The 25,133-nt window shown below is 37.0% G+C and overlaps 1 protein-coding gene and 1 non-coding gene across 2 annotated transcripts in view; both read right to left on the bottom strand.

Annotated features, from left to right (window-relative positions):
* Window positions 1-25,133, bottom strand: part of LOC132187911 (beta-glucosidase 11) — an 80,160-nt gene that overhangs the window by 20,936 nt on the left and 34,091 nt on the right. The window lies entirely within an intron of this gene.
* On the bottom strand, window positions 5,270-5,373 carry LOC148584916 (small nucleolar RNA R71). The gene has a single exon (XR_015912766.1). It is a non-coding gene; the product is annotated as a small nucleolar RNA R71 (small nucleolar RNA).

Below are 25,133 nucleotides of genomic sequence, written 5' to 3'. Positions count from 1 at the left end.
AACAAGTAAATATGGGCAACAACTCTTTTACTTTTCAAAATCAAGAAAGATAAAGTTTATTTATGTGAAGTGCAAGCATTTTGTAGAGAGAAGAAGAGGTGACATTGGGGGTTTTTGTTGGGGTTACGCCTTGAATCTTAGTGATTTTATATCCATGCTGACATTTAATATTTGTAATAAATATATGTTTAATTCACTGATTAAATTATTTTGAGCATATGACATATAAAACGTCTTTTACATACCTATTACCAATAGTTCATCATGCATGTGAAAGGTCCTAAGGATAACATTGAATATGGCTATGGGTGTGAGTAACGTGGTTATCACACAAGGTATTAGTCCATAATCATTGTATCCTTAAACATAGAAAGTTTGCAGTCGGTAAATGTAACTGAGGCAATTACATTTTGAGTAAGACTATTACACATCAAATCTTGGTGATCTACCTTGATCAAGCAAAGCGGTGTCTTCGGATTGATGTGTAGGTTCTAAGACCCTAAGGCACTGAAGTTCGGAATATGTATGCAAGTCAAAATTTGCATAGCCGGAAGGAATCATACTCCCATGCCCAAGAAAACTTTATGAAGAACGGTTGCTATTTCAATAAATAGCAAGAACAAGCATAACTTACTTAAAGATCTACGGCCACGCTTTGGCTATGAGCAAAGAATGTTTATTTTTCTTCTCCAAGAAAACAATTGATTGTAACCTCTAGATCTTCTCTCCAATGACTGATTATAACCAAGAGAGTGTGGGCTCTTGCTTGGCTCTTCAAATCTTAAACTTTTTTTCTTCGTGAGTTAACACAATGAACTTAATAATTTTTCGAAAATTTCTAAAAACTATGTATCAAGAGAACTTGATGGGATGATTTGAAAACCTTAGGCTCTTCTCAATTTATAGGCTTAGCAGGGGAAAGAATTTCTAGATCTTAGCAATATGGAACAAGGAGCAAAAGAAGAGTCCAAGTAGGACAAGGAGAAGGCATGGATGGCTAGGGTTTCACCTTAGCCTCCATGCCATTGCCACATGGGCTAGGGAGAAATTCTCCCTGGGCGATGCTGCTCCCTTGTCAAGGGAGCTGGGCCTAGGATTTAATCCCATTCCCTTTCTTCTATAGTCCAACGCATAGGGCCAAGGAAAGCTTTCCTAGCCTTATGCGCTCCATGCTTATTTAAGCCTTATGGGTTTTATCCCAAACCCAACCTTAAATATTCTGTAGCCAATGTTTTAAATAAATAAAAAATTTAGCCCATTAAACAAGAAAGCCTTAATATGGTTAACTTATATCAGCATGGTGAGGGACTTAAAGGAGAAAAAATAATTATTGGCTTAAATATTTCTGTAATCATGTCTCCCTAACATTCGTTACATGATAATATTTTAATCACAATTAATTTCACTAAATAATTGTGACTGCACTCCAATATATATATATATATATATATATATATATATATATATATATATATATATATATATATATTATTTTAAACAATTAATCCCTTTGACTTACTTAACGTTGACTTACGATTCCTCCATGAAATCATCTGTATCAGAATTAAGGCTGAGGATACTGCCACATAATTCTCTATCTCTTTTCCTTGAGTCACTGACTTTATGTTATTCTCATAATGTGTAAATCACATATATATTTTGGTATGCCGGCCAAAATGCTCTGGCCAGAGACTTGAAAATAATATCCATAAAATCTATCTCAAAGGGAAATTTCCTATCTCTTTGTCTACTGATAAAAGGATTTGGATTTCTTCTTGGAAATTGCTTTCCCACAATGTTTCATGTGATTACCCCATGAATTGAGATTTAGTTTGACCAATGATAGGTCTGACTCGGTGATACATCAAAGTAATCTACATAAAACATCTGAGTCCACAATTCCCTCAAAATTTAGAATCAAAGTCTAAAGTAGTCTGTAAAGGAGTTATTGTCTTTTTCTTAATAGACAGTATCTTTATGAAAAGACAAATCCTTGGTCCGTTCAGTGCCTCAGAGTCTCAGCACCTACACATCAATCCGAAGGCGCCGCTTCGATTGATCAAGGTAGATCACCAAGATTCGATGTATAACAGTCATACTCAAAATTGAATTACCGAATGTGAACATATATCTTTAAGGATACAAGGATTTATGGACTAAGACCTTGTATGATAATAACGTTACTCACACCCATAGCCATATTCAGTGTCATCCTTAGGACCTTGCACATGCATGATGAACTATTGGTAATAGGCATGTAAAAGACGATATATGTCATATGCTTAAAATGATTTAATTAGTGGATAAAAAAAAAATATTCATTACAAACATTAAATGTCGTCATAGATCTAAGATCATTGGGATGTAGGGCATAATCCCCAACAACCAAATAGACCAAGGAGTTGTTTTTTCATAAAGATACTGTCTATTAAGAAAAGCCAATAACTCCTTAATATACTGCTTTAGACTTAGATTCTAAATTCTGAGGGAATTGTGGACTCAAATGTCTTATGTAGATTACTTAGATGTATCAAAGAGTGAGACCTATCATCGATTGAAACAACCTCAAAACATTGGGTAATCACATGAAACATTGTGGGAAAGCTTTTTCCAAGAGAGAATCCAAATCCTCTGTCAGTAGGCAAAGAGATAAGAAATTTCCCCTTGAGTTAGATTTTATTGACATTATTCTCAAGACTGGCTAGAGCATTTTGGTTAGCATACTAAAATATATACATGTGATTTTCACAGTATGAGAATAACATAAAGTTAGTGACTCAAGGATAAAGAAGTAGAGAATTAAGTGGTATGATGAGTGCCAAATATTGCATATTTGGATCCCTTAATTTGCATTTGCTAAGCATTTAGCTTTATTATATTCCAATATTTGTGTTAGTTTTGGTGTTTTAGTGTTTAGCAGGTTGCTAAAAGAAAACTACGGTCTTAATGTGGAAGATGCAAAGAAGTTGAAGAAAAGCATTTATGAAGCTGGGATTGAGTGCACCACACTGGTGCTCGAGCGCATGTGCACTCGAGCCTAGCAGCCTTACGTTCATGCGCATCTGCACTCAAACATGGCCACAGCAACACACGAGCACAGCTGCACCACTGAAGAAGAAATCATGCACAACTGCGCTCGCGTGCACCCGTCTTGGGATCGAGCACACTCACGCCCAACATCAAGCCAGCAGTGCTCAAGCACTGCGCCGTAGGAGACCTAATGTACAAGTACAATCGAGCGCACTTCAAGTGTGATCGAGCACACTTGTCTAACCTGGAAGTGCTAAAACCCTATATTAATGTTATAAATACCATATTTTTCTAGGGAAACGCACCAAGGGGGCGCCATTCAATGTTTTTTCTGACTTTTTGACACTTTGTAGCTCTGAACTCGTTTCTCTCTTGTATGTTGGTTAGTTTCAATGATTTCAATTGTTTGTGAGATGATTTTTTTAGTCATGAGAGGGTAAACCTTCAGCTAAGGTTGGAGATGACGCCTCACCATTGATGTTCTATTTCAATTCGATTTTTTTATATATATAATGTTCTATTTCAATTCAATTATTAGATTAAACCCTTTTAATTGATTGTTTGATTATTAGTTTGATTAAATGTTGGATATTCGATGTGTTTCATCCGACAGATACATCGAATCATTCGATTGAAATTGGATATCCATTGTGATTCGTAAATCAAACGGATACATTGGATAAGTTGATTTCAACTAGGCACTCGTTGCGATTTGTGTTAAGGATGGATTCATTGAATGCTTCAATGGATTAATTTTATGCAAAAAATAGAATATGCATAGAGATTAATTGGTTATCGGTTGTATGAACAAAACATGAGAATGTATGCTTTAATTTGGTGAGGTAAATTCTGAAACCTTAGAGTTTTTTATCATTTTATTTAATCAATTTCATTTAGTTATTATTTTTGCAAGAAAAATCACACAAAATTTGTAACTAGGTTAAAATGCAATTGGTTTAGATAGAAATTAATTTTCACAACACAATTTTGTGTGGATTCGACCTTGCACTTGCGAATCTATATTGCAAACGGCTAGTGCACTTGCGAGTAACTTTAAAACTCACAGTAAGTTTTTGGCAGCATTACTGGGGAGTTTTTTTTGTTTGTGAAAATAAAATTTTTGTCTTAATTTATTTTATTTTTCTACTAGTTTAGTTAGATTTTTGTTTTATTTTCTTTTTGCAATTTTATTTTTATTTTAATTGTTTCGGTTTGATTATATATAAAAAAAAAAAAAAAAAAGACATTTTTTTTTTTTTTTTTTTTTGTGTTGTTTTAGTTTCTGTTTGCAGTCTCGGACAAACATACCAGGCGCAGTACAGTTGAGTGTACTTCAGCATGCTCGACCCCACTCGAGCACAAGGCAGCAAGGTGAGCCGCACCTGCGCTCAACCATTCCGCACCTACGCTCAAGCGCACTGCACACTTACGCTCGAGTGCAAGCCATTGCTACTTGAGCGCACCAACGCAGTAGCAGCATCTCCAATGGACCATTGCACGCCTGCACTCGATCACTCCTTACACCTGCTCGAGTGCATCTTTGCAGACAGCATCAGCAGACTGGCAGCAACTGTGAAAAAAAAAATTTGCCAAATTTTTCTGTCCTTTTTGTTATTGTTTTATTTTCTATTTGTGCATTTATTTTCTATTTTGTTTGTCTTATTTGTGTGAATATTTTGTGTTTGTTAATTAGTTTACTTTAGTACGTCTTGAGTGGTGCATGCTTGGTCGGAGATCTTTGAACTTAGAGATTACACTTTTTGATCCCAAAATAGAATGAACTGCTAGGAGAAATCTTAGAACCCCTGTTGAGACGGGAGAACAACATGATATACTCGAGAATATGGAGCAAGGTAGAGTTGAGAACCTTGACCAAACTAGATCTCTTAGAGAATTGTTTGCACCTGTTGCAACAAACTCTCCCTCGTGCATAGTAATGCCTCCAACAAATGCTATGCATTTTGACCTTAAACCTCATGTCATCCAACTCTTACCTGCATTCCATGGTTTAGAGATGGAAAACCCTTATAGTCATTTGAAGAAATTCAAGGACATGTGCGCTACGTTCAAATTTTAGAATTTTTCTAAGGAGTTTGTTCATGTGATACTATTCCCTTTCACTCTACATGATAGAGCCAGGGCATGGTTGGACTCTAACATGCCAGGCTCCATCACCTCTTGGGAAATTCTGTTGAGCAAGTTCTACAATAAGTTTTTCTCGATATCTAAAGTCAAGGAGTGCCGAAAGGAAATTAGTTCTTTCACTCAGGAGGAGGATGAGAAATTTTGGGAGAGTTGGGAGCGGTTCAAGGAGTTACTGATAAAATGCCCTCCACATGGATATGAGAGATGGAGGCTTGTTCAGTTCTTCTACCAAGGATTAACTCAATCCAACTGTAGTATGATTGAGTCCATGAATGGGGGAGCTTAAGTATGACGGGAGATGAAGCCTACAAATCTCTAGATAAGTTGTCCAACAACTCGCAGCAGTGAGATTTTTCAAGTTGTCAGGACAAGTCCATCCATGCTCCCAAGAAAGGAGGCATCTATGAGGTGAAGGAAGACACTCATTTAAGGTTGAAGATAGATGCCCTCACCCGAAAGGTCAACTCTCTCACAGTGAGCCAGCCCATTAATACAGCCAATGCATTCAATGTTGATAGTTGTTCCATCTGTGCTACTACAACTCCTTTAGGAAAAAAATGTTCCATCTCAGATAAACCATGCATCCACGGAGAAAAAGCTCTAGTCCTTTGCACTTAGCACAAAATTGTCCATCTTTACCGGCTTTTGCCGAGTGTTCAATGGAACAACTGAATGCTTTCAATGATTATAGGAAGCAATCAAGTGGACCTTACTCAGAAGCCTATAAGTCAAGGTGGCAGAACCACCCCAATTTCTCGTGGAAGCAGAACCAACCGATGAATCAGGGAGGAGCCCCCTCATCATGCTCAAAATCAATACCCTCCTAGATTTCTTCCATAGTTGCAGAATGAAGGTTGCTCAGCCCATCCAGTGCAAACCTCCTACATTTCAATCCACCAGCATCTTCATCACAGTCATCACTGGAAGACACACTAAAGGCATTCATAAAATCAAACAGCCAGACTAGACAAGAGCTGAAGAATTCCACTCTGGTCAACAGCCACACCATAAATGAGCTTAAAAATGCCACCATGGTAAATATTGAAACAATTGATAAGATGGAGAGTCAGATCAGACAAATAGCAAATCACTTGGGTGAAAGAGAGAAGGGAAAGTTCCCAAGTCAGCCCGTGCCCAACCCTGAGGGACAATTTGTGGATGAAAATTCTTTAAATCTTGCGCATAGGGAGGAACATGTGCAACCATTGTCACACTTAGGTCAGGGAGACAAGTGGACAATCAAGTGGTTCTCCTAAAAGAGAACCCTGTTGTGCCACAAGGGCAAGATAGTAGCAATAAAGGGAAAGATGCTGAGCCTTATGGAGTTATGCTCATTTTTTAGGATCCCCCAAGGACATTTGTTCCCAAAGCGCCTTACCCTGAAAGACTACAAGCTCCTAAGAAAGGGAGGAAGTTTAAGGACATTTTGGAGGTGTTCAAGCAAGTCCAAATCAACATCCCGTTTTTGGATGCCATCCAACAAGTGCCATCATATGAAAAGTTCTTGAAGGACTTGATTACTGTCAAGAGAAGGACGAATGTCCCGAAGAAGGCTTTTCTCAACGAGCAAGTCAGCTCAATCCTTCAATGCACGCTGCCCATCAAGAGTAAGGACCCTGGGTGTCCTGCCATTTCTTGCATGAAAGGAGTCAGTCGGATTGAAAGGGCTTTGTTCGATCTGGGAGCAAGTGTGAATCTCCTACCCTATTAAATCTACTTACAATTAGGGTTGGGAGAATTGAAGCCCACATCTATGACACTCCGATTGGTTAACAGGTCTGTTAAGACCCCAAAGGGAATAATTGAGATGTATTGATCAAGGTGGACAAGTTCTATTAACCTGTGGACTTCATTGTGCTATGTTGTGCCAAATATCTACCTAAATTAGTAGGTAAATAATGGTACATTTTACCTACAAGTGCACAAGGTCAACATAGTAGTATATGGTGCAAGTACAAGCTCATTCCCACAAGGATTGCTGAATTTTGCTTAAAAATAAATTCCTTAAGTAAAACAAAGATTGATTTTTTTAAGTGATGATAATAAAAAGTAGGGCTTTGATATCCACCACTAATTATATTTAGATAATATAACAATATGCCAATGCTTTGATCATGTTATGCATATTTAATGTTTGTCAACCTAAGGGCATGGCATATACTCCTTAAGCTATAGATCACCCTAAGCAACGAGTTAGGCATGGCATATACTCTAACTCTTTTCTTTTCTAAGGGATTTAGCATGGTGTATAGTAAGTTGTTCATTAGGAAAGCATATACTCTATGGAAATCGACAAACACATGAGGCCTAGGGCATGGGCATATACTCCCGGTTCCCCATGTTGATTAACCCAAGAACCGCGGTGTGGATTCTTTTGTTACTTTTATTAAACCTAGGAATCGGCCATCCAAATTGATTTAACTAACTAGTCCATACCACATGCATATGTTGATTAGGCACACACAAATGAGGAATTGATGCAAGTAGGTGTTAATCAAGTTAAATAGCACAACAAGATCATTACAATGGTGCCTGATAAGTGCTAAAATATTCATATTTTCAGCCCTTAACTTGTATGTTTTAATCCTTTGGTTTTGGTTAATTAGGCCATTTTACTTCATTTTTGTATTTTCTTTGTTTTTTAGGCTTTTGAAAGAAAAGAAGGCGTTTCTGGAAGAATTACAAGCTTAAAAGGAAAATTGGAAAGACCTAGAAGATATGGTTGAGCTTAGCGAATCATGGTTAAGTTTAATCAAATAGAGAAAAGGATCAATTCGGAATTTCTCACATTGAAGTCAAATCGGATTGGATGAAAAATTGGATTCTGAACATGTCTCGGTATTTTAACCATAACTTTCATCTCAGATATCCGATTGAGGTGATTCATGCGGAATTGGAAAGCTAACTAAAAGGGCTACAAATTATTGTGAAATAACATTTTCCCAATTCGGAGCGCAGCAAGGCCAAAATCATGCCGCAAGTTAGGACCGCAATTCTGGGCGAATCCTATTCCGATTTGGACTTAGTTTTCTTTATCCTAATTGGACTTGGACTTAAAACTCCGAATTTTCTAGGTTTACTTGTATAACAAGGACTTATAAAGCCTATAAATAGACCTCTTAGCCTCTAGGAATAGGTGTGGAGAAAGAGGCACAAGCTCTGGAAATGAACTGAAAGCTAAATCAAGAGGAGTTTGGGTTTTTCTTCTCTTCCACCCTTTTATTTTTATTATGTAGTTTATATTTTATTTAGGGCTAGATTGAAGCCCTAGTTATGTTTAATTAATATTTCAATATTGGCGCCTTTGTGATGATCCTGTTGTGCTATTTAACTTGATTAATACCTGCTTGCATGAATTCCTCATATGTGTGTGCCTGATCAACATGTGCATGTGGTATGGACTAGTTAGTTGGATCAATTTGGATGACCGAGTCTTGGGTTTAACTTAAGTAACAAAAGAATCCACACCGCGATTCTTGGGTTAATCAACAAGGGGAACCGGGAGTATACACCAATGCCCTAGGCCTCGTGTGTTTATCGATTTTCATAGAACATATGCTTTTCTAAAGAACAACTTAGTATATACCATGCTAAATCCTTTAAGAAAGAAAAGAGTTAGAGTATACACCCATGCCTAATTCGTTGCTTAGAAAAATCTATAGCTTAAGGAATATACACCCATGCCCTTAGGTTGGAAAACATTAGATATGCATAACATGATCAAAGCATTGGCATATTGTTATATTAGCTTAATATAATTAGTGGTGGATATTAAAACCCTAATCCTTTTTAGTTTTTGTTTATCTTTTATTTTATTGAATTCAATCATGACAATTGAATTTTATCTTTTAATTAAATAGGAAATTACTTCTAAACATAATTTACCAATCCTCGTGGGAATGATCCTGTACTTGCACCTTATTCTACCATGTTGATCTTGTGCACTTGCAGGTAAAACGTACAATTATTTACCTATTAATTTAGGTATATTTTTGCACAATAGCGCTAATATTGAAATATTAACTAAACATAACTAGGGCTTCAATCTAGCCCTACTAAATAAATTAGCTACACATAAAGTTGATATTAAACATCTTCATAAAATAAAAGAAAAGAAAGGAAAAGAATAAACCCGAGACTTGAACTTGAAGAGCTCCTATTCTCCTCCTTACAAAGCATACATATTCTAGAGGCTTAAGGGTCTATTTATAGGCTTTAGAAGTCCTTGACAAACTCGTAAACCTAGGAATTTCTTAGGGTTTCAAAACCTATTACAATTGGGAGTTGGAAAACCCTAATATGAAAATATTAGGATCATGGCCACAGCTTTGAGGTGTCTCCTGCGCATGGGTGCGATCGATCGCAACCCGTGTGCACTCGATCACAGGTTTGCAATTAATCCTCTTTTGTTATGCGCTCGATCGCTCATGGCTTGGTTCGTGCTGTGTCTTCTCTGGTACTGCGCTCGATCGTAGGTAACCTATGATCGATCATAGTGTCAGGGGCTCCCATTTTTCCCATCTTCTCTCTTTGAGCCCAAATCTTCCAGATTTACTTAATTTTCTTCCAAAAGCCTACAAAAGTGTGGAAAACACAAAAATGAATTAAAATGACCTAATTAACTAAAACCAAAGGATTAAAACATGTAAGTTAAGGGCTGAAAATACGAATATTTTATCACTTAACACACCCCCAAACTTACATATTGCTAGTCCCTTAGTAATACAGAACAAAAAAAAAAAAAAAAAACAGAAATGGAAAAATAGAAAACAAAAAGATAAATCTATCTTTCGTGGGATGTACGATTGCATTTAGCATATGCAATAAGCCTTTTAAACCTCTAGGAATTCCCTAGAGGACGAGTGAAGTCTCGTGAGGGTTTCCCAGAAATGTTACCCACAAACATCATGCACAGTTCATGTTATTCCAAAAATCAAAGCATCACTTCAAGATTATGATTTTCAATCATAAGCAAGCTTAAAAAGATGAACTCCATCTTCACAATAAATTGGAATTTCGAAGTGCAATTACTTACAAAGGACATGCTAAATCATCACAAGTTTGAAATTTGTGTACAGTAAATTAGTACAAAATTATGAGGCTTCCAAATCATTCCAATATGCAATGTTTCCATATCTCAAAATTCACTAGAATCCCTATTAGAATGACACAATGGCATATATATATATATTTTGGTTAGGTTGTGCAATGTTGGTTCCCTTAAGCTTTCTAATTGACCCTTGTAGCTGGTGTTAAATCAATGACTCCCAAACTAGGTGGTTTTAGGGCATTAGGTGTAGAGACACCCCTAAGGACCTACTAACTCGAGTCAAAAAGGCTACAAAGCCAACTAACCATGACATTGATCAAATCAACATTTTTCACCTTTTGACGTGAACACTCAATGCTTTGAGGCAAGATGTCCAGTTACTCAGTGAAAAGCTATCAATGATCATTTATTTCACATCTTTTTTTTTTTTTTTTTTCATCACTATATATGCCTTAGTGTCATCTAATAAGTCATCCAATTTCATCCAAGAGGCAATACCTCACAAATTATGTGCTAATGTGCTTGTGTGATCAGATCAAACATGCGATTTTTTCAACTGTCCTCAACAAGTAACCAAACTAACAGATTCACTTATCAGATCATGTGTTCAAAATTTTAAGCTCACTGATGAATTTAAGCCACAATTCTTTTAGATCAACTTAAAATTTTAGAGCAAACATGAACATGCATATATATATTAATTTAATTTAATTTTTTTTTTTGAACAAACAAGCACACAAACAAATAACTTGAAATTGGGACAAAGTGTGTGAACAATCATGTGTGTCCATACCCCCAAACTTGAATGACACATTGTCCCCAATGTGTCTAAGTAAGGGAAAGAATGTACCCGGGAGATGGTTGACATGATCTTGGGAAGCATGGCTCATAGCACACCCCCAATGAACAAAATTTAAAGATAAATAAAAAGATTAACTGAAAACATATATAAACAAAACAAAATAAAAGGATAAACTAAGGGGTGCCTCCCATGAGCGCTAAGTTTAATGTCTTCAGCCAAACTATGGTCTCTGCTCATTGCTGTCCAGAAGTAGATGCTCCAGATGGTGGTGGCAAATGGCTAAGGATGGACTGCATCAATTCTTCCAAGGCAGCTAATCGTTGATCCATCAATGCTTTATCTTTTCGAGCCTCCCTTTGATCAATCAGCTTTCTTCGAAGGCCTACCATCTCTTCACTAATGGAGCGGTACTGTGCAGCTTGAAAAATGATTGGAGCCTCCTCCTCTTCCACTGCTGTCGGCTCAGCTGCCAGGTCATCTTTGGCCATTGGCTCAGCCTCGCTCTTTTCTTCACCAGCTGCTGGTGCTGGGGGTACTCGGGGCATGTAGGAGCAGCTCTTGTTCCATTGGTGAATGCCAAATGTTGGGGTAGTAGTGACTGGCTCATCAGCTGTAGTGCCCTTTATGCCCTTTTTTCGAAGAATATACGTGATGAGGTATAGAAAAGGCAACCCCCATGAGTGAGTGGACTCTACTCCTCCAATATGCACTCCATTCCAAAATTTGTGTATTTGGTTCCAAATGATGTTCGGAATGGAGTACCAAGCATCTTTGTGGAAGGCGTAGAGGGTTTGGAGAAATTGATCACGCCTTTGAGTTTTGTGTCCCAAGGGGAAGGCATTGCAGTGTAGTATGGAGTCCACAAACCAAAGCCTTCGAGATAGCTTAGACCGGCTGCCGACATTATGGTGGGCATCAGCATAGTGCTCGGCAAGATGTGCAACTTCTGGAGGGTGCTAATCATTACATTGAAGTGCTGCTGCAATGTTGGCTCTAGTTACATCAATAGCTTGGCCTTGCACCTTTGAAGAGAGAGCAGCCGAATTGTCACAGTCATGGGAAAGTTTGGCATAGAATTCAATGACCAACTTCTGGTTGGCGGTGGAGGTGACTGGTTTGAATAGCTTCTTGAGTCCCCTTTGCTTAAACTCAGCGACCGCCCGTTGAGTCGCCTTATGGTTTTGAAAGTCTTCGCGAATGGCGAAGGTAGTCTTAAACAATAGCTCCTGCTCTTTAAAAGTGGGTGGGGGAGAAATAGCTTGGGCCTTGGACCCCCGGGAGGATAAAGCACGGGTTCTAGGCAATTTGAGCTTGATTGGGGACTTTTGTCGAACAGTTAGTGTGCACTTCTGATGACCACAGTAGCAAAATACAACAAAAGATGCCTAAAACCCCCTGCAAAGAAAAGAAACGCCCAACATAGAGGCAATGTGGGTGGGTGAACACCCACAATTACAAAAAGAAAAAGCAAAAAACTGGAGGTTGGGGGAGTGTTCGGAGATGGGGTGGTGATGGGACGGAATGTGTGATATGTGATGAGGGTGATGATCGTGGGATAGAATGGGGCCGTGCAGTGATGGTGCGGTGGTGTGGAGGTGGTTGGAGTGGTGGAAAATGGTGTAGGTGTGTTAGTAGAGGAGGTAGCTGGAGTTGGATGCTTTGGGGACTTGTACGGCGCCGGGAGATTGTGAGGGAGATTAGGGGAAAAATGACCTCAAATAGGTCACGTGTTGTTCTCTCCGAGTGCGCTCGATCGCACACTTGGTGCGCTCGATCGCATTTGGCCAGAGGTGTGCATGTGTGGGTGATGTGCGCTCGATCGCACTGACAGAATGTGTAGAGCCAACATTCGGTTACTGCGCTCGATCGCATACTTGGTGCGATCGATCGTAGTAACCGAAAAAAAAAAAAAAAAGAATTTTTTTTTTCATTTTTTTTTAAAAAAAAACAAAACAAAAGAAAAATGAAAACGAAACACAAAGGATAATTGAGACATATATAAAGTAAAGAAATTGATATGATGGAAAACAGAAGAAGAAAAAAAATTGTACCGCCTTCAGTGGCCTCAGTACCACTTGTTTTAAGTTGATGTGTTTGAGCTCCGGGATTGCTCAAACACTTTTACTTGTGACTGTAATGTCTTTTAGTGTGAAGAGCTGCACTTGAGCTCTTCGAAATTTGGCTCAAGTGCCCTTGATGGTGCAGGAACAGGACCTCTGAGGACTGTGGTTGCTTTCAACTGCTGGTGACTCCCTGGGTTAGGTATTATTTGAGCTGGAAATTCTCTCTGCTTCCTCTCACTCAGCTCCTTTGCCATCTGGCCCATTTGCACTTCCAATCTTTGAATGGCTTGATCAGTCTTTATATTGAATTGTTTTTTATCAGCCGTGAATTGCTGTTGTGAAGTTACCAGGTTGTGTATTATACTCTGCAGTTGGTTCATCTTTGACTCTTGAGTTGGTTGGATTGCTTGTTGGGGCCCTTTCTGCTGTCCTTGATTATTACTCCAAGAGAAATTTGGATGGTTGCGCCATCCTGGATTGTAAGTATTGGAATATGGATTGTTCTTGTGGGGGTAATTGTTTTGTCCCACATAATTCACCTCTTCTTGCTCTGCAATTGAAGATAAGGGACACGTCTCAGTAGTGTGAACTAGATGAGAACAAATAGCACATACCTGGATTGGTGTGTCCTGTAGCATAGGTGATATTTTCTGTGCAGTCATAGCCTTGACAATCATGTCCAACTTCTTTTCTACAGCAGCCATCTAATTGGGCGATCCCCCACTGAGGTTTACTTCATACATGCCCTTGCTTTTGACTCCTCTCCTTCCTCTTGAGCAGAATTGCTGGGAATGCTCACTTAATGTCTCAAAAAGTTCCATTGCTTCCTCACTACTCTTCTCCATAAGTGTTCCTCCACAAGCTGAATCAACCATCCCTTTGTTAGTATCATCTAATCCTTCATAAAAAATTTGTACCTGCTCATCTTGAGGGATGTTGTGATGTGGGCACTTTAGAAGCAAGGAATTGAAGTGATCCCAGGCCTCAAAGAACAAATCTCTGTCTCGTTGTTGGAACATTTGAAGTTCCCTTGTAAGTTGTTTTGTCTTATGGGTTGGGAAAAACTTCTTCAGAAACTCGGTGGTTAATTCTTCCCAAGTATGGATAGAATCTGCAGGCAAGGAATTGTACCACAGTTTAGCATTATCTTTCAAAGAGAAGGGGAGGAGGACTAACCTGAGTCTCTCTGGAGTTAGGCCTTGGACATGTTGCAACTTGAATAAATCAAAGAATTCTTTAAGATGCAAGTTGGGATCCTCAGTAGTTGTGCCTCTGAAGTGAGTCAATGCATTAAGGATTTGAGGAGAAATATAATAGCTGCTTTCCACCTCCGGTTGATATGCTATGCATGAGGGTTGATGGCGGTTTGCTGGAACAAATTCCTACTTCATCGATCTCCTCACCCGTGGTGGATTTGCCTCTAATGGTCTTGGTCCAATTGGATTCTCTTGCAAATCTTCCATCACAATTTCTCTCTTCTTCTTTGTCTCTAGGTCGTTGTCGAATTGTCTGCTCAATTTCAAGATCGAGTGGAATAACGGTTGAGGCTTGAGATCAACGACCTTGCATCAACTGAATTGCTTCATCAATTAGGCAACTTCAGTGCTGCTGGTCCGAATGCTCCTTGGAACTGCGCTCGATCGTAGGTTGGTGCATTCGGTTGCACTGCGCTCGATCGCACTTGGCTGACAATTGATCGCAAGCACAGAATGCCAATCCGCAACCTGCAATAGAAAACATAAAAGTTAGGGAAAACAAAAAATCCTTTTGATTTTTGATAACAACTAAATTTAAAATTGAAAATTAAAATAGCACAGCTAAAGGAAAATAAATCTAAACAAAATTCACCCCAATCCCCGGCAACGGCGCCAAAAAACTTGTTGTGCCAAATATCTACCTAAATAAGTAGGTAAATAATGGTACGTTTTACTTGCAAGTGCACAAGGTCTACATAGTAGTATATAGTGCAAGTATAGGATCATTCCCACGAGGATTGCTAAATTTTGCTTAAAAATAAATTCCTTAAGGAAAACAAAGATTGATTTTTTTAAATGATGATAATAAAAGGTAGGGCTTTGATATCTATCACTAATTATATTTAGATAATATAACAATATGCCAATACTTTGATCATGTTATGCATATTTAATGTTTGTCAACCTAAGGGCATTGCATATACTCCTTAAGCTATAGATCTCCCTAAGCAACGAGTTAGGCATGGCGTATACTCTAACTCTTTTCTTTTCTAAGGAATTTAGCATGGTGTATACTAAGTTGTTCCTTAGGAAAGCATATACTCTATGGAAATCGATAAACACATGAGGCCTAGGGCATGGGCATATACTCCCGGTTCCCCATGTTGATTAACCCAAGAACCGCGGTGTGGATTCTTTTGTTACTTTTATTAAATCCAGGACTCGGCCATCCAAATTGATTTAACTAACTAGTCCATACCACATGCATATGTTGATCAGGCACACACATATGAGGAATTCATGCAAGCAGGTGTTAATCAAGTTAAATAGCACAACAAGATCATTACAAAGGCGCCAATATTGAAATATTAACTAAACATAACTAGGGCTTCGATCTAGCCCTACTAAATAAATTAGGTATACATAAAGTTGATATTAAACATCTTCATAAAATAAAAGAAAAGAAAGGAAAAGAATAAACCCGAGACTTGAACTTGAAGAGCTCCTATTCTCCTCCTTACAAAGCATACCTATTCTAGAGGCTTAAGGGTCTATTTATAGGCTCTAGAAGTCCTTGACAAACTAGTAAACCTAGGAATTTTGTAGGGTTTCAAAACCTATTACAATTGGGAGTTGGAAAACCCTAATATGGAAATATTAGCATCATGGCCGCAGCTTTAAGGTGTCTCCTGCGCACGGGTGCGATCGATCGCAGGTCTGCGATCGATCCTCTTTTGTTATGCAGTTGATCGTTCATGGCCTATTTCGTGCTGTGTCTTCTCTGGTATTACGCTCGATCGCAGGTAACTTGTGATCAATCACAATGTCAGGGGGTCCTATTTTTCCCATCTTCTCTCTTTGAGTCCAAATCTTCAAGATTTACTTCATTTTCTTCCAAAAGGCTACAAAAGTGTGGAAAACACAAAAATCAATTAAAATGACCTAATTAACTAAAACCAAAGGATTAAAACATGCAAGTTAAGGACTGGAAATATGAATACTTTAGCACTTAACATGCTAGACACAAAACTGGTTCAGAATGTTGGCATTCAAATACCGGTAATTTTAGGGCGACCATTCTTAGCTATGGCTAATGCCGTGATAAATTGTAGGACAGGGGTGATGAAAATCTCTTTCGGGAACATGACAGTGGATCTGAATATCATTGATATAAGAAAGTAGCCACTGGAATATGATGAGGTGAGAAATGTATGCTTGATTAAGGAGATTATTGAGGAGACTGTTAGTGAATCAAGCATAGAGGACCCCATGGAAGCATGCCTGGCTCAATTTGGAGATGATTTGGACTTAGACAAGTTACTTGAGGAAGCAGATGTAATTTTGGAGTCTGCTTTAGTGATAAGTAGTGAGAATGGGGAGACAGCATTGCCATAGTCCCCCAAGTTGGAACTTAAGCCTTTACCAGACAATCTTAAGTATAAGATCCTTGGTCCAGCAGATTCTTTGCCTGTGCTTGTAGCTTCAGATTTGGTTGGTGCTCAAGAAGAGAAGTTATTAGATGTTCTGAGAGAGTACAAGGGAGCTATTAGCTGGACCATAGATGATATCTGGTAAGTGTCAAATATTCCATATTTGGACCCCTTTATTTACATTAGTTAATCCTTTAGCTGTCTCGTTATTTAATATTTTGTGTTAGTTTTGTGTTTTTAATGTTTTGTAGGTCAATAAAGAAAAACTACAGCTTTAAAGGAAAAAATGCAAAGTTTGGAAGAAAGCGTTCTTTGAGAAGACCTACATGATGTGGTTAAGTCTAACCAAATCCAAAAAAAGGTTAAATCAGATTAAAGATCAGATTGGATAAGATTTCGGATTGGATTCAAATTTACATGTTGCACACGTCTTAGTATTTTGACCATAACTTTCCGCTCAAATATCGGATTGAAGTGATTCAAGCTGTATTTGAAAGCTAACTCAAAATAATACAATGGGAAAATGTATAATAAATCTTTGAGTCAGCCCTTCAAAATTTTAATATCCTTAAGTTTTTTTTTCTTCGAAAATTTAGTCCCTGACTCAATTGAAATGACAATAAAATCCTTGCCGTTACAATTTTTTAACAGACGTTTGGCAAAACTTAAAACACACTGTTTTACTCCATTAAAATTTTAATTTTTTATTAATTTATTTTAAAAAATAAATCTTAAAAAAAAAAAAAAAATAGAAGGGTGGCCAGGGGTGGCAGCGCGCCACCCCTGGCCACCACCCAACCCCTATGGGGTGGCCGCAAGCCACCCCAGGCCACCCCTTTACCCATGGGGTGGCCGTGAGCCGCCCCAAACCACCCAAGGGGTGGCTCGAGCCACCCCAAGGGGGGTTTGGGGTGGCCCGCAGGCCACCCCTCCACCCATGAGGCCACCCCAAACCACCCAAGGGGTGGCCGCAAGCCACCCCTGGGGTGGCTTACGAGCACCCCATAGGGGTTGGGTGGTGGCCAAGGGTGGCAGCGCCACCCCTGGACAACATTCTATTTTTTTTTTTTTTTAAGATTTATTTTTTAAAATTAAATTAATAAAAAATTAATATTTTAATGGAGTAAACGGTGCGTTTTAAGTTTTCCAAACGTCTATTAAAAAATTGTAACAGCAAGGATTTTTTTGTCCTTTCAATTGAGTTAGGGACTAAATTTTCGAAAAAAAAAAAACTTAAGGATATTGAAATTTTGAAGGGTTGACTCAAGGATTTGTTATACATTTTCCCTAATACAATTCGTTATGAAATAAGATTTTCCTAATTCGGACGGTTACTATGCAAAAATCGCCCCACAATTAAAGGACACAAATGTGGACGAATCATATTCCGATTTCAGACTTTTGTTTTGACTGGGAGACAGACCTCCAAATTATTTAGGTTAGCTTGGGCTTCTAGGACTTCCCTAAGCCTATAAATAGACTTCTTTGCATTCAAAAAAAATATATAGAATTCCAAAGAGCAAAATTCTACAGTTTTTCTCTTTTTAGTTTAGGTTTTCTTTAGATTTTGGTTTTATTTTTATGTGGAGCTAAATTCCCATTTTTATGTGGAGCTAAATTCCCAACTAAGGTTGGAGATGAAGTCTCACCGATGAAGAACATCAATACTTTCATGTAAGTCTTTATTTATCTGATTTTATTAGGTTTAATATTTCAATTGTTTTACTTCTTTTCAATGTGTGAAGTGATTCTTGGATATCTTTTGTGATTTAAGGATACATTTGATGATTTAAGATAATTTCACACAATTGATTGCTTGATTTTATTTGCCTAAATAATTGGATATTCCTTGTGATTTGTTCTACGGATACATTTGGTATTTCAATTAAGATTGGATATCTTTTGTGATTTACGGATACATCTGATGATTTAATTGCTATTGGATTCATTTTGTGATTTGTGCAATGAATGGATACATGGGATGGTTTTGATTAACTGTTGAAGCATAGTAAAACATATCTAGGATTTTAATTGTGAGAACTTTAGATTAATATTAATAAATATGGAAGTATGTTGTTATAATTCAATGAGTGTGAATTCCCAAACCTTAGTCTTTTATCTCTTAGTTTATTTTAATTAGTTTATGTTTGTCTTTTAATTTCAAAACCAAATTCAAAATCAAAAACCTTTTGGAACTAGATTATGATTTAATTAGTTTAGATATAAATTGCTCTTTCAAAAACACAATTCCCTGTGGGTTCGACCTCGCACTTGCAATCCATTAAACTACAATTGATTCGTGTACTTGCAAGTTAAATAAATTTGCACAACAAGTTTTTGGCCCCGTTGTCGGAGAATTGTTTAATTTTTGAAACCAATCTATTTCTAAATTAGTTTTATTCTTCTACTAGTTATAATTAGGATTTTATTTTTCTGCAATTTGTTTTGTGTTATTCGTGTTACTAATAAAAAAATAAAAAATAAAAAAGATTTTTCTTGTTGTTTTTTGTTTTGTTTTGTTTTTTTGCTTGTTTTACAGTTCTACCGTAGCACCTTCTGCACACCCCTGTTAGTGCGATCGATTGCAGCCTTACTACGATCGAGCACACTCGGGGCCAAGACAGCAAGATCGAGCGCACATCAGCGCGATCGAGCGCACTCAAAGCAAAGGCAGCAATTCCGTAGATTTTTGCCAAAATTTTATTTTTGGTCCTTTTTGTGATTTTTTAAATTTTAGTTTTATTTATTTATTTATTTGTTTATTTATTTATTTTTTGTTTGTGTTAGTTAGTCGTTAGTTTTTTTTATATATATATATTTTTTTAAAAAAATGGTTAATGTTTTCTGTGGGATATTTGCATGCTAAAAAGTGAGGGGGAAGCATGAATTTTCATTTTAATGTCTCTCCTAGTTATAAGACACTAGCTCCTACCAACTACCCTCAAAATTTTTACCCACATAAGCCATGTTCATACTGCTTCAATCCTTATCATCATTATAGTGATTGTCCATCATGGGGACAAGCTTCTAATTTTCCATATGAGCAAATGAACACCAGTTTTTCCAGTCTAGGGTTTGATTCAATTATTACAACCCGGATTGGAGCAACCAATCTAATTTCTCATGGTCAACTCAGGCTATAGGAAATTACGCTCACCAATTTGATGAAGTGCACCACTCAGACTATCCACAGTTTGATCACCAAGCTCAACCGCCTGCTTATCAATCCATCACTCAAGAGTCACAGCCTCTTCCACAAGAGTTATCATTGGAAGACACATTCAAAGCATGCATGCAAAATATGCATCAAGCTATACAAGAGCTCAAGACTTACAACTTACAAACGATTCGTGCACCTGTGGATCAATCCATTACTCAAATGCCACAACCTGCACCACAGTCATCACTGGAAGACATAATGAAAGCATTCATGAAATCAATTGATAAGAACATGCAAGAGATGAAGCAAGATATGAATAGACTCAATCAAGAGCTCAAAGATGCCAATACTCTTGCTACCGCAGGGATGGAAGAATGGATTGGCGAGAATGAGAATGAACATCCATTTGAACATCAACTTGACCCAATGACTCAATATTTGGACAATGAGAGCATAGAGGATAACAATAAGGAAGAAGAGCTTCAAAGTCAGTTGAAGGCTAAAGGACACTACATGATTGATGAGGATGAGTCCGGAAATTCTTATCATGAGCATGTCCAAGCCACCACCAACTATGAAAGAGAGGAAAGTGCTACATTAAATTATCTTCCTAAAGATGATATATGGCAACTTTGTCCAACTGCTCACATTGATGACTTAGATAGCAGAAAATACCAACTTAGGGCAGCTAAGTCTATCTATGTCAGATTTATGAAGAAACACGAGTGATGAGAATCAACAAGCATCATTAAAGAATCCATTGGATGTTCCAGTTGGGCCTATTAATAGAGCAAGATGCAAGAAATCAAAGAAGCACTTAATGGGCTGATTCAAGAGATTTGGGCTGATTCTAAAATGGGGCATTCCAAGCTTGGCCCAAAGGGAGATGAAGGCATAATAAATTTGATCCAAGCTATTCATGGAGCAGATTGCACAAAATTTCCTTAGCAATGGCATGGATTAATGGTTGATTATGGCTGATTGACTATCAAATTATATACCAATTAATTGGATGATTCACTTGCCAAATTACATGCCAATTAATTGGTTGATTGACTTAAATCAACCTTAATTTTAGGCTTTTATTAGTTAGCCCTTTTTTACTTTATTTAGTTTCCAATGTTGTAAACCAATTTAATTTCCTTTCCATACTAGGCAGGTACTCTTATTTTCAGCCATGCTCTATAAATAGCATGCACTCATTGTAATGAGAGGATCATGAATGAAAATTAGAAAAAATGTGACGCTTGCGTCTTCTATTGGTTCTTCAAAGAACTTGTGAACTTATCAAGGATTATTCCTTGTGGCGTTCAAACTTATATACCTTCGGTTCGCGTTTCATGTATAAACGTTGGGTCGATGGTTGTTTCTTTATACCTTTGGTTCGCGTTTCATTTATAAACGTTGGGTCGAGGGTTGTTTCATTATACCTTTGGTTCGCGTTTCATTTGTAAACGTTGGGTCAAGGTTTTCTATAAAAATCTGCATTTTAGCTTTCTTGGGTCCGTATTCCAATATTGTTTGTTAGGTCTCAAAGCGTGTCGATTGAGGTTCGCATCACGAGCCATCTCTGTTTTGTGAATATTGTTATAATCCCACTCACCACAAAAGCGAATGCCCATTCTTTTTACACTACGTAAGCATGATGTAGGATGATGCTAGCATATCTCATCATGAATTTGTCAAATCTTCTTATGCTTCTCTAGCAATAGTGCAACATTTTCCAACTGCTCATGTTAATGACATAGGCGAGAGATTAGCCCAGTTCAAAGAAGCTAGAGTTGGCCATCTTACATTGCCTAGCAATCATCCATTATATAAGGCATGTTCATATTGTTATAATCCTTATCACAAGATAGAAGAGTGTGCATTCATTCTAAACTACATGATTTATGAGGAGGAAATTGTGAATAACATTGAGGAGGAAGAAAAAGAAGAAGTTGAGCACATAGAGCAAGTTGAGCACCCTGAGCAAGTTCAGCACCATGACAACAGTGAGCCACCAATAGATCCTGATCTACCCAGTGACATGAAAGTGAGTATTGAAGCTCATGCCTGCATCACTGTCCCTCTTTGAGACATATCGAGAGCCCAAAGCTTCATCGCTTGAATGTCTCAAAGAGCCATCTTATGTCAAGATACTTAAGGACTTGTGCACACAAGCACACAAATCTAGGAACCACTTTCCTAAGAAGATCCTTCGAAGCAAGCAATTCTACATAAGATGGCAAAACATCCTTCCAAAGGGGTATGAAGTTTTGAAGAAGAAGGGGTGTAAGGGATTAGTTGGACATCCGCATGATAAGGGGAAGCGCTGTAAAGTTTTCTCTTCCAATGAAGCACTTCACTCCACAAATTCTTTCTTTCCTTTTTCATTATATTGCATTTCTTTTTATTTGTTTTTGTTTCTAACAACAATTGATCTTTTGATGTTTTGTTTCTATGAAAAAAATATTGATGTTAGTTTTTGTTGATTGGTGTTTTGGTGTTTAAGTTTGGGGGACACCCTATCCTTGTTCACACTAAAATTTTCTTACTTTCGGTAATGTATTTCTATACTACACATTGAGGGCAATGTGTAATTCAAGTTTGGGGGTATGAAAAAACACTTTGTTAGTTTATTTTTATTTGTCTTTTTGTGTTAAAAAATTTTGAAAAAAAAAAAAAAATTGTGCTATGTTTTTGTCAAGATTGAGTTAAACTGTGACTATGGTTTGCATTTAATTGGATTGCTTTAAGGGTTGAACACATTATTATGTCATTAGGAGTCTGAGTCCCTTGACTTATTTTTGGGTAAAAGAGATTTCACTTGTTTTTAGATAAAATTTTATGAGCACATTAGCATGTTTTCTGTAAGGTATGATGTTTGAGCTTAAGCTTGTTCTCTTTGAGATTTGTTCGATGACCTATTGATGAATAGCCATTGGCTTGCAAGATATAAAAAAATAAAAATAAAAATAAAAATAAATAAAAAAGAGAAGGAAATAGAAAATAAAGATCATGTTGAGTTTTCCGTTGAGTAATTGGACCTCTTGCCTCATTAAGCACTGAATGTTCGAGTCAAAAGGTGGGAAGTTTAGTGTTGATTTATGATATGGCTAATCTGATTTCGTAGCCTTTTTGACTTAAGTTAATAAGCCCTTAGGGATGTTTTACATCTAGTGCCCTAAAGCCACCTGCCTTGGGAGTCATTGGCCTAACACTTGTTACATGGGTCAATTAGAAAGCTTGAGGGAGTTAGACATTGCAAAGCCTATGAAAAATAAATGCATATCTTGCCTTGGTTATTTCGTTTGTTAGGGAGTCTTACAATTTTTTTTTGGAACTTGTCTTGAGTTTAAGCTAAAAGCTTCATGATTGTATGCTAATTACACTTTACACTTTTTAGAACATATGAGGTCTAAATTGTCCATTTATGAGTGATTTGATTTTGGATTTCCTTTTGACTTTATGATGGAGTTTGTCTTTTTAAGCCTTCTCATGAATAAGAACCATGGTTTATGTGAAACTTCTTTCTTGTTAACAACATAGTGCTACAATGTTTGTGGGTATCATTTATGTTAAGCCCTCACGAGACTTCACTCGTCCACTAGGGATGCTCAGGGGTTTAAAAGGCTTGTTGCATATACTAAATGCAATCGTCTCTCCCACGAAAGAGGATTTATGTTTTTTGCTTTCATTGTATTTTTCATTTTGTTTTGCTAAGGGACTAGGAAAATGTAAGTTTGGGGGTATTTGATAAGTGCCAAATATTCCATATTTGGACCCTTTATTTACATTAATTAATCTTTTAGCTGTCACGTTATTTAATATTTTGTGTTAGTTTTGTGTTTTTAATGTTTTGTAGGTCAATAAAGAAAAACTATAGCTTTAAAGGGAAAAATGCAAAGTTTGAAAGAAAGCATACTTTGAAAAGACCTAGATAGTCTAACCAAATCCAAAAAAAGGTTAAATCAGATTAAATATCAAATTAGATTAAATTTCAGATTGGATAAGATTTTGGATTGGATTCAAATTCACATTTTGCACACATCTTAGTATTTTGACCATAACTTTCTGCTCAAATATTGGATTAAAGTGATTTAAGTGGCATTGGAAAACCAACTCAAAAAACTACAATTCTTTGTGAAATAGGATTTTCCTAATTAGGAAGGTTACTATGCCAAAAATTGCTCTGCAATTAAAGGACACAAATGTAGACGAATCCTATTCCGATTTCAGACTTCTATTTTGACTGAGAGACAGACCTCCGAATTATCTAGGTTTACTTGGGCTTCTAGGACTTCCCTAAGCCTATAAATAGACTTTTTTGCATTCAAAAAAATATATATAGAATTCCAAAGAGCAAAATTTTATAGTTTTTCTCTTTTTAGTTTAAGTTTTCTTTAGATTTAGGTTTTATTTTTATGTTGAGCTAAATTCCCAACTAAGGTTGGGGATGAAGCCTCATCGATGAAGGACATCAATACTTTCATGTAAGTCTTTATTTATCTGATTTTATTGGGTTTAATATTTCAATTGTTTTACTTCTTTTCAATGTCTGGAGTGATTTTTGGATAACTTTTGTGATTCAAGGATACATTTGATGACTTAAGATAATTTCACATAATTGATTACTTGATTTTATTTGCCTAAATAATTGGATATTCCTTGTGATTTGTTCTACAGATACATTTGGTGTTTCAATTAAGATTGGATATCTTTTGTGATTTACGGATACATCTGATGATTTAATTGATATTGGATTCCTTTTGTAATTTGTGCAATGAATGGATACATGTGATGGTTTTGATTAACTGTTGAAGCATAGTAAAACATATCTAAGATTTTAATTGTGAGAACTTCAGATTAATATTGATAAATATGGAAGTATGTTGTTATGATTCGATGAGTGTGAATTCCCAAGCCTTAGTCTTTTATCTCTTAGTTTATTTTAATTAGTTTATGTTTGTCTTTTAATTTCAAAACCAAATTCAAAATCAAAATCCTTTTGGAACTAGATTAGGATTTAATTAGTTTAGATATAAATTGCTCTTTCAAAAACACAATTCCATGTGGGTTTGACCTCGTACTTACAATCCATTAAACTACAATTGATTCGTGCACTTGTGAGTTAAATAAATTTGCACAACAGTATCAAAAGAATCAGCCCCTCGGTGGTAATGCACAAGATACATCTGGAGGAGAATGTGAAGCCATGGAGGAAGCCACAAAGGAGGCTGAACCCAGCTATGCAAGAAGTTGTGAGAGCATAAGTG

Source organism: Corylus avellana, chromosome 6 (assembly GCF_965113065.1).
Source record: "Corylus avellana chromosome 6, dhCorAvel1.hap1.2, whole genome shotgun sequence".
In the NCBI taxonomy this organism is placed as follows: Eukaryota; Viridiplantae; Streptophyta; class Magnoliopsida; order Fagales; family Betulaceae; genus Corylus; species Corylus avellana.
The sequence above is the reverse complement of the archived record's forward strand: the minus strand, read 5'-3'. Positions and strand labels throughout refer to the sequence as shown.